General features: G+C 47.7%; 1 non-coding gene across 1 annotated transcript; it reads right to left on the bottom strand.

Moving 5' to 3' along the window:
* Positions 1-5777: 5777 nt before the first annotated feature.
* On the bottom strand, positions 5778-5850 carry Trnat-cgu (transfer RNA threonine (anticodon CGU)). The gene has a single exon. It is a non-coding gene; the product is annotated as a tRNA-Thr (tRNA).
* Between the last annotated feature and the right edge of the window lie 2675 nt (positions 5851-8525).

Raw genomic sequence — 8525 nt, 5'->3', positions numbered from 1 at the left:
CCTGGAGACCGCTCTGAGAGAGCAGTAAATGTGCGTGGACTCGATTTCACCAGAGAACAGCCATAAAAATCCCAGCTGGCGTGCATCAACGAGATTGGCTCCTTCTCGGTGTGCCTTTTGTTGAGGCCGTTATTTGGACGTCATGGCTCAAAGGTAACAGGGCGTCTTAGTGCTACTCTATTGTCTCCCATGTGTCACAAGAATGTTAAGGGCTGGTCGCTGGCTTGGCCAGTCATAGCTCCAAAAAGTATGGCCCATGAGAGCGTTGGCAATGCAAATTCACATTTTCTACAAATGATATGCCGAGTTAGAGTCCGTAGAAAGCCAAATGATTGTGAAGAAGTGGATGCAGATCTGAGCTCTGGAATATGCTAATACAATCGTGATTTTCATGAGTACAGTAGTAATAAAATGTCAAGAAGCGGTGCGCGTTCAGGAGTTATTCAAAATGCAAAGCACTACTTCGTCACAACTTAAACTGTTGTTTTGAAAGGGGCCCCACAGGTCACTTATTTGTTAGTAAGGGGCAGTCGCTATAAAATAGGTGTTTGTGCAGCATCTTATCTCAATGTGTATTGTCTGTGGCTGAATGGCCTATACGGCATTCCGGCGGTTAAGAATAGGGTGTGAGACCATATTTCCGGCCAAAATGATATGCAGGACTCTGGCACAAAAATTCAACTTCTTTGAGGTCGACGCCTATGTCAGCCTACCTTCTTTGTTACGTGTACGTCTGGAACAATGAAAGTTTTAAATGTTGCGTGCTGCAGTCGCTGACTAATGTTGTTGAGAACTAGAGGCAAAGCACGAAGGGTATAAGGTCTGCCCTGCGTGGACGTACTGTGTAGTTTTCCGGTAAGGTTTCTCCTACCGATGTTGTTGAATTTTCACTCCTTAATTTGCAGCTACAGATTTCTTTGATGCTTGAGTCTGCTTATGGGGTTTAAAGCGGAAAACTTGGCGTACTGTTGTGAGTAGTCCGCTTGTCCACACAGGAGCCACGCTACATTGCAGCCCGAAACCTTTTACTGCAAAGCAGTATATGTCTAAACCCTTCCCCCCCCCCAACCCTCAATTTTCATTCCGGTGTTATCGATTTACTCGGCGCCGCTCCGGGGCTCCTCCTCACCACCGCTGACACCTGTTTCACAATAAATTTCCCCTTCGCCTCCCTGATGCTCCTTTGGCAAGTTGCGCAGTCGGCAGCTAACGGTGGTAGTGCGGTTATCAGATGTTCGCGAGAAATTAACAGAAGCATGGATGGACGCAAAAAAATGCACTGGCGATTACTGCATCCCCTGATATGAAATTTGTGCGCAGCGCGAGTTGCAGTCTTCTCGGTCACGGCGCATTTCTGCTGCGTCTCAGAAAGTGTTCGGGTGATCAGCGAACTTACGGTGGTGTGCGCCAGTCTGCTGCTACCTCGCAGTGCTCCGCCGCCGCCGGCCAGCATGTTTCAAATCGTGTTTGAACCTCCCGCGCAAATGTCACGTGATTCAGATTAGGCCCACACAAGGGCGCAGCGAGCATGCTGTTGCATATCGTGTTTGAACCTCCCGCGCAAACATCTCGTGGTTTGGATTAGCGGAGAATGGAACAGCGTTTGGGGAGTGTCAGGGGGAGGGCGCTACTTGGTGGCGACGAATGAGACATATGTGGGGGAAAGGCAGTGAGAGTGATGATGCCATAGCCGCACGTGTCGTACTGCACTTCACCTTTCGCTAGACGCTCTTCTCAGTTTATTTCGTTCGTCGCTGCTGTATACCCTCACTCGGTTACGCGGACATAACCAGATGCCGCTCTCACGAATCCCAGGTAACGGCTGCCAAAGGGCTGCTTCCTAAAACGACCGAAACCCGCCGTCACCGTTTCCGCACAAATTCACTTCACCAAGCAGCTGCGAATCCCTCCAGGTAGAAGAGAAACTTCCGAAGTTGGAACGCCGGCTTGAGCCCAATTTTGTTTTTCAGCTTGGAAGGCATTCCGAGCGACATTTTCGCCTGTGTCTTTCACGCCTAAGTATGCGCCATCACCGGTAGCCGGTTTATGCATGCACGGTTTGCGGCTAGAAAAAGGGGGGCACCAACGCACAGCTAGGCGTCATGCCGCTACCGATGAAAGGCCGGTTGTGCTGGTGGAAGATTTAGGTGCCGAATTACATGGCTCAATGCGGTTAGTCGGCTGTCCTCCTTAATCGAGTGATTTGGGGGTTGGTTGATGTGTTACACAGTCATCTTATACCCACAGTGAGATGCATACGAAGCGCAAGGAAAACTGACAGCCACATGTTTGCACGGGAATAGAGCTCAAGAGCTTCGAGTTTTTAAATCGTTATGGTACGGATGCATGCCGTTCGTTTGGAGGAAGAAGAGCGAGAATTGAAGCGTTGGCCCGAACACAAGCGCGAATGGGCGCTAAAACAACGAAAGCTGCTGGCGCCGCCGTTACCAACGTTACTAGGCCGTTACCGCCTTAAGTTCAGCTCATCGACTAGCGGCGAATCCCTCCCGGATGAACAGCAACCTGACCGCTTGGAACACCGGCGTGAGTCAATATCACTTCTTTACCGGGCTTTCAGGGGATATTTTCGACGGCCTCTGTCACTTCTAAGCACGCGCACATGACCGGTTACCGGTTTATGCGTGCGCAGGTTTGTAGTGGAGAATAGTGGGAGGGAGGAGGGGGGCGTGCACGCGCAGCTACAGGTTTCAGCCTGTAGTGCTGGATGGCATGTCTGTTGTGCTGCTGCGAGGTTTAAACGCGGACGTTAAACGGCCCAATAAGACCTATCCGAAGTCCGTAGTGGTAAAGTGGGTTGGGTTTGTGTGTTAGGCTACGTTCAGACTACCGACGCAAACGCCGTATCATGATCTACGGAAATAAAAAAAGGCATGTCACGCAATTCGGTTGGCTGAGACGTGAAATGACGTCAGTCTTATTACGTCATTCAGTTATTACGACAGTTGCGGCAACAGTCCGAACCCGGTCTTACACAAACATGTTTACGACACGAGAGGGACACAGGCAGTTCCATGTTTATATGCAAGAATAAAGCTCGGATCCTACAGAGGTTCGTTCAGATAATTAGCTAGGAAGTATGCTCCATCGCAAATTACAATAAACGTGTCTTGTTTTCTGCACTCTCTGGACTGCGTCCAGCTTAGCAGGTCATCCTTCTTCACAGAGTGCAAGGGCACTAATTTTTTAGTCCAACTTATCGCACCATATTTCCTGTTTATCCACCTACCTTTATCCCTACCTTCATCACTCCAACTTATGTACAAACATGTTACTACACTTTATTTATATTTTAATCTATCTTAATACACCTTAACCCAATTACTAACCATAACTATGGACCACTAAGAAATCGTTAATCCAGCTTAATTTATTTTTAGTCATCTAGATCCACTCTAACCAATCTTAATCACATTAATCGTGCCGTACTAAACGTGGCTGCCAGCCCCTAATCAATTATTCCTTGAACTTTGGTGAGCTATAATCAGCGTATGCGATAGCCGATCAACGGTACCAGACAACATAGCGCTCCTTCACTGTGCTGTTGCGCCGCTGAGGTCGCGTGACTTTGGCCCCAGTCGTGTTGACGCCGCCGCCACCAGTACCGTTCGCGTTTACTTATTCCTTTTTATGAAATATACATAGCCTTCGCCTTTCGTAATTTCTGTTGTGACTTGCCACGACAATCTTGCTGACAAAGCAAAACTGGAAAGTGGGCAAGTTGGTGAAGCATGTCTTAGGAAAAAGTGCCGGCCAATCTGCCCTGTTGAGGTGGTTGGGAAGCGAAGCTTTGTACACCACCTACCACGGGTGATTACGGCCCGATTGCGTTAATCACGCGTTACACGGAACCTGTAACACGTTCTTTATTATTTCATTTCAGTACGACGTTCAGAACGGTCTTATGGTCGGTGTGATACACACTAAGACTCAGCGTTTTCACTGCACTTATATACTTCGGGAACATTAAGTAAATGCGCGTCTCACGAATGATAGTCCGTGGTTCCCAGTGACCTGACATTGAGAGCGGCAAGTGTAATGGAATGCGGTTCCAGAAGCAACGCACCGCACGTTTTCACGACGGTCTGGAGATGGTAATTTTCTAGTCGCCTAACTCGTCTTGCAGTTGCCGGTCGACGTTTACGTGGCTGTGGTAAAATGTAAAGCCGCCGCTGGCATTTGTCAGGCAGAGATGGTTCATGATACACCACCTTCTGCGGGCGTTTCTTGTCGTATTCGTACACGACGTCCGCGTAGGTTGCTCCATGAGACTTGTGAACTGTCAGTGCACTCGTTTGTATAAGCGGTAACTGAGTTCACAGCCTGATCGGTAAGACAACCGGCTCTCGCCCCATTTGTCTATTCGTTCCAGGTTCGATTCCTGGCGGTGCCAGTAACTTCTTTTGTTTGTTTGCTTAGTTTTCTGTTGACCCCAGCGGTCGCGACTGAACCTTTGGGGTTAGATGTAAAACGGACCGGACGAAAGAAAGGGGCACTACAGAGGCGCTTGCTCTCAACTGATGGTTTATAGGAAGCAACAAACAATTCATACAAAAATTTGCACAAGCGTATATGCACTGAGAACAAAGAATGCCACGCACCGAAAGCACTGCGCAAAAAAATGAAAAGGGCAGATGTTCGCGTATACGGCCCAGCAAATAATTCGTACATGGAACTGAATATACGGGCTTCATTTTCGTGGAGCGTGATCGAAGTTGAACTTCCGCATTTGTCGTTATCACTAAGGCATTTGACACAACACCGTGCTTTCACCCCGCCAGGTTGTGGTCTCTGTTTTCGTTGCTCACACTCAGGTAGATAACCACTGCAGGCATGCGGAGACTTACGGCCTTGAAAAACAGCAGCTCTATCCCGAAGCGGCAAACACATCTGGACAAACACTTTGCTGGAGCATTGTTGGGAGGTCTTAGTTGGCCTGACGGGTAAACGTAGTTGATTTGGCAAGGTCCAGTTGTTTCCAATGTATCGAGAGCGAAAGAGTGTTAGCGCACTTGTCGCGCTTTCCGTTTGTTCTAAGTATTCGAGTTTTTGTACATCAAGCCTGAAAAGTTGCTATTTGCGCACGGGAAAAACCAGGGAATTGCGATCACGCCCAGAATCATCCCTCTACCGGCGGAAACAAGAAAGAAGAGACGGTTTTGAGGCAGATGACGGCAGCACGTACCTATTTCTTTGACAATAAGTTTGGATTAAAAACTCTTGGCCGCAGCACTGTTCTATAGGATTGCTGTTGAACAACAAAAACATCCCACTCAGAGACCTCACGCGTTCAAATCGCCATATTCTGTATTACAGATGAAACGGGCGGTGCGCAGGGAACCCGGGGCGAGGAGCGGTCAGCGCAGAGCGGATAGCCCGTAGGACCAACGTCTTCCTCGTCTTCTACCATTCGCAGCTGGTCGGTTCCTTTATACGCTGGCTTCCCGTATAGTTTTGTTGTTTCATCAGTTTCCGTTGTAACATATATATATATATATATATATATATATATATATATATATATATATATATATATATATATATATATATATATATATATATATATATATATATATATATATATATATATATATATATATATATATATATATATATATATATATATATATATATATATATATATATTTATATACAATAAGGGTTGGCAGTCAAAAAACCCCCGGAAAGCAAAGGGGAGGATGCGGTAGTTCATAGAAACAAATCAAATTTTCAGTCAGAAAGAAAGTGGTGAAAAAATGCCCGCCGGGTGGGATCCAAACCCACGACCTCCAGAATACGCGTCTGGTGCGATGACCACTACGCTACCGGCGGGGCTGTTTTTACCCTCCACTTTCTCGGGTATTTAGGTTAAGGGATTTGGTGTCTGCGTTTAAGGGTAGTAGCCAGCGCCACTCGGACTACTCGGGGTGAAGGGGACCTTCTTATTTGCCTCCGGGTCGTCACTCGAGCGTCTACGACATGTCGAGAGTGGTCGACCAGCGTTGAACCCTCTAAACACACACACACACACACACACACACACACACACACACACACACACACACACACACACACACACACACACACACACACACACACACATACATACATACATATATATATATATATATATATATATAGCGAATCAGAATAGGAAATGAGGGGCTCATAGAAATAACACAGAAGTAAGGGTTGGCAGTCAAGAAAACCTTGGAAAGAAAAAAAGACAGAGGAGAAAAAATGCCCGCCAGTTGGGATCCGAACCCACGACCTCCAGAATACCGGTCTGGTGCGATAACCACTACGCTACCGGCGGGGCGATTCCCCCCCCCCCCCCCCTCGCGCTTTCTGGGGTATTTATGTCACTGTAATTTTTTCCTGTGCTCGGGGGTGGTAGCCAGCGCCACTCTGACTTCTCGGGGTGAAGGGGACCTTCTTTTTAATCCCCGCGCCATGACTCGAGTGTCTACGACAGGTCGAGAGTGATCAACCAGCGTTGAACCCTATTAACCAGCGTTGAACCCTATCTGGCACCAAGACTGCCAGAACAGAGGCCCTCGCTATGCATGTAGCGAATCAGAATAGGAAATGAGAGGCTCGTAGAAATAACACAGAAATAAGGGTTGGCACTCAAGATAACCTCGGAAAGCAAAGGGGAGGTTGTGGTAGGTCATTGAAACAAATAAAGAATTTGGAAAGAAAGAAAGAAAGCGGAGAAAAAAATGCCCGCCAGGTGGGATCCGAACCCACGACCTCCAGAATACCGGCAGTCTTGGTGCCATAGGGAGCTTAAAAGAGGGTTCAACGCTGGTTGATCACTCTCGACCTGTCGTAGACACTCGAGTCATGGCGCGGGGATTAAAAAGAAGGTCCCCTTCACCCCGAGAAGTCAGAGGGGCGCTGGCTACCACCCCCAAGCACAGGAAAAAATTACATTGACATAAATACCCCAGAAAGGGGGCGGGGGGGGGGGGGGGGAATCGCCCCGCCGGTAGCGTAGTGGTTATTGCACCAGACCGGTATTCTGGAGGTCGTGGGTTCGGATCCCACCTGGCGGGCATTTTTTCTCCGCTTTCTTTCTTTCTTTCCAAATTCTTTATCTGTTTCAATGACCTACCACAACCTCCCCTTTGCTTTCCGAGGTTTTCTTGACTGCCAACCCTTATTTCTGTGTTATATATATATATATATATATATATATATATATATATATATATACATCAGTGTGTCGAACCGCAAAAAAATACTGTTCGGTTACGGTTCGGGTTCGGGGAAGTAATTTCGTTCTGATTGAGTTCCGGTTCGAAGCGGTTCGGAGGGATAAATTATTAGCGAAGTTCGAAAAATTGTTTCGTAGCTTAAAGGAATCACAATATTCAAATGTTGGGCAATTTTAAATATAACAGTCAGAAATTACGTCAGATAATGAGGAAAACAGATGAAATAGTGGCAATTTACGAGCTAGTTGGCCGCCCAGCCCTTATGTTGTCCTTGGAATTACTTAAAGCAAACACCAAGGGCCATGACCGTCTATGGGATATACTTTCTTCCGCTTCCTTGGTTTTGTTGTTGAAAGGCTAGTAATGCTTAGAGACATACATCGGTGGAATAATGATTGGAATGTATTATTTTTGTGGAAGTGAAGTGTCGACAGATGCACTCAGAACGGTCGTATACAAGTGCCTTGACGTTATGGGTGCCTTAAAACATCACGACCAAGTATATTACATAAAAAGTTACACCATCTTCCCGCGAGGGGAACCATGGGGTAGATGCGACGCATGGGGGGTTTCGGTTGCGTTTCCGTTATGTTAGCGTGTCCATTGTTGTTGTGTGTCCATATTTTACGCAGCATGTTCACCCCCGATACGTCGCGTCTACCCCATGGTTCCCCTCGCGGGAAGATGGTGTAAATTTTTATTGGGGTGGCCGGTGCTTGTTACCGTTGCGCCGACCATCGCGATAGCAGGCCTGTTAGTCTCCATTCAAATCATCGGTGGTCACCGGAGGATGTCATCGGCGGAGCGGCGGCGGAACGACTGAGCGGAGCGGCACAGTTACCGCGTTTATATGCAGCAAAATAAAAGATAGCAGCGCATAGCAGCGCATGCGCTGCTATGCGCATGTGTTAACCGAGCGCAAGCTGCGCGCTAACCCGCACCCACGCACTGCTGGCACGGCGACGGAGCGAGCGCCGGCGAGCGCTAACACGCAGATGGCGCTGCGGTGAGAGCGGCGCTAGCGCGCAGCTGGCACGGCGAGGAGAATGGGGTAGGGATGCGGACTACGCTGGACGACGCCGGAGGGACAAGGCGAGTGAAAGAGATGCGTCGCATTTAAAACATCTTTTGCTCATTACTGTGATGTACTACCACCAGCAAATAGACAACTAAGTTAGGCATTGGCTTTACCTTTCACTGTGGTCGTTCACACAGTTTCTGTAAAAGGACCGAACCTTCTTAAGTATTACCAAAAACTACGTGGCAGTTTATACGGATTCTGCTACA

Source organism: Haemaphysalis longicornis, unplaced genomic scaffold (genome assembly GCF_048455015.1).
Source record: "Haemaphysalis longicornis isolate Haplotype H1 unplaced genomic scaffold, Haemaphysalis longicornis Haplotype H1 scaffold_7, whole genome shotgun sequence".
Classification (NCBI taxonomy): Eukaryota; Metazoa; Arthropoda; class Arachnida; order Ixodida; family Ixodidae; genus Haemaphysalis; species Haemaphysalis longicornis.
This window is presented reverse-complemented; position numbering and strand designations above follow the sequence as displayed.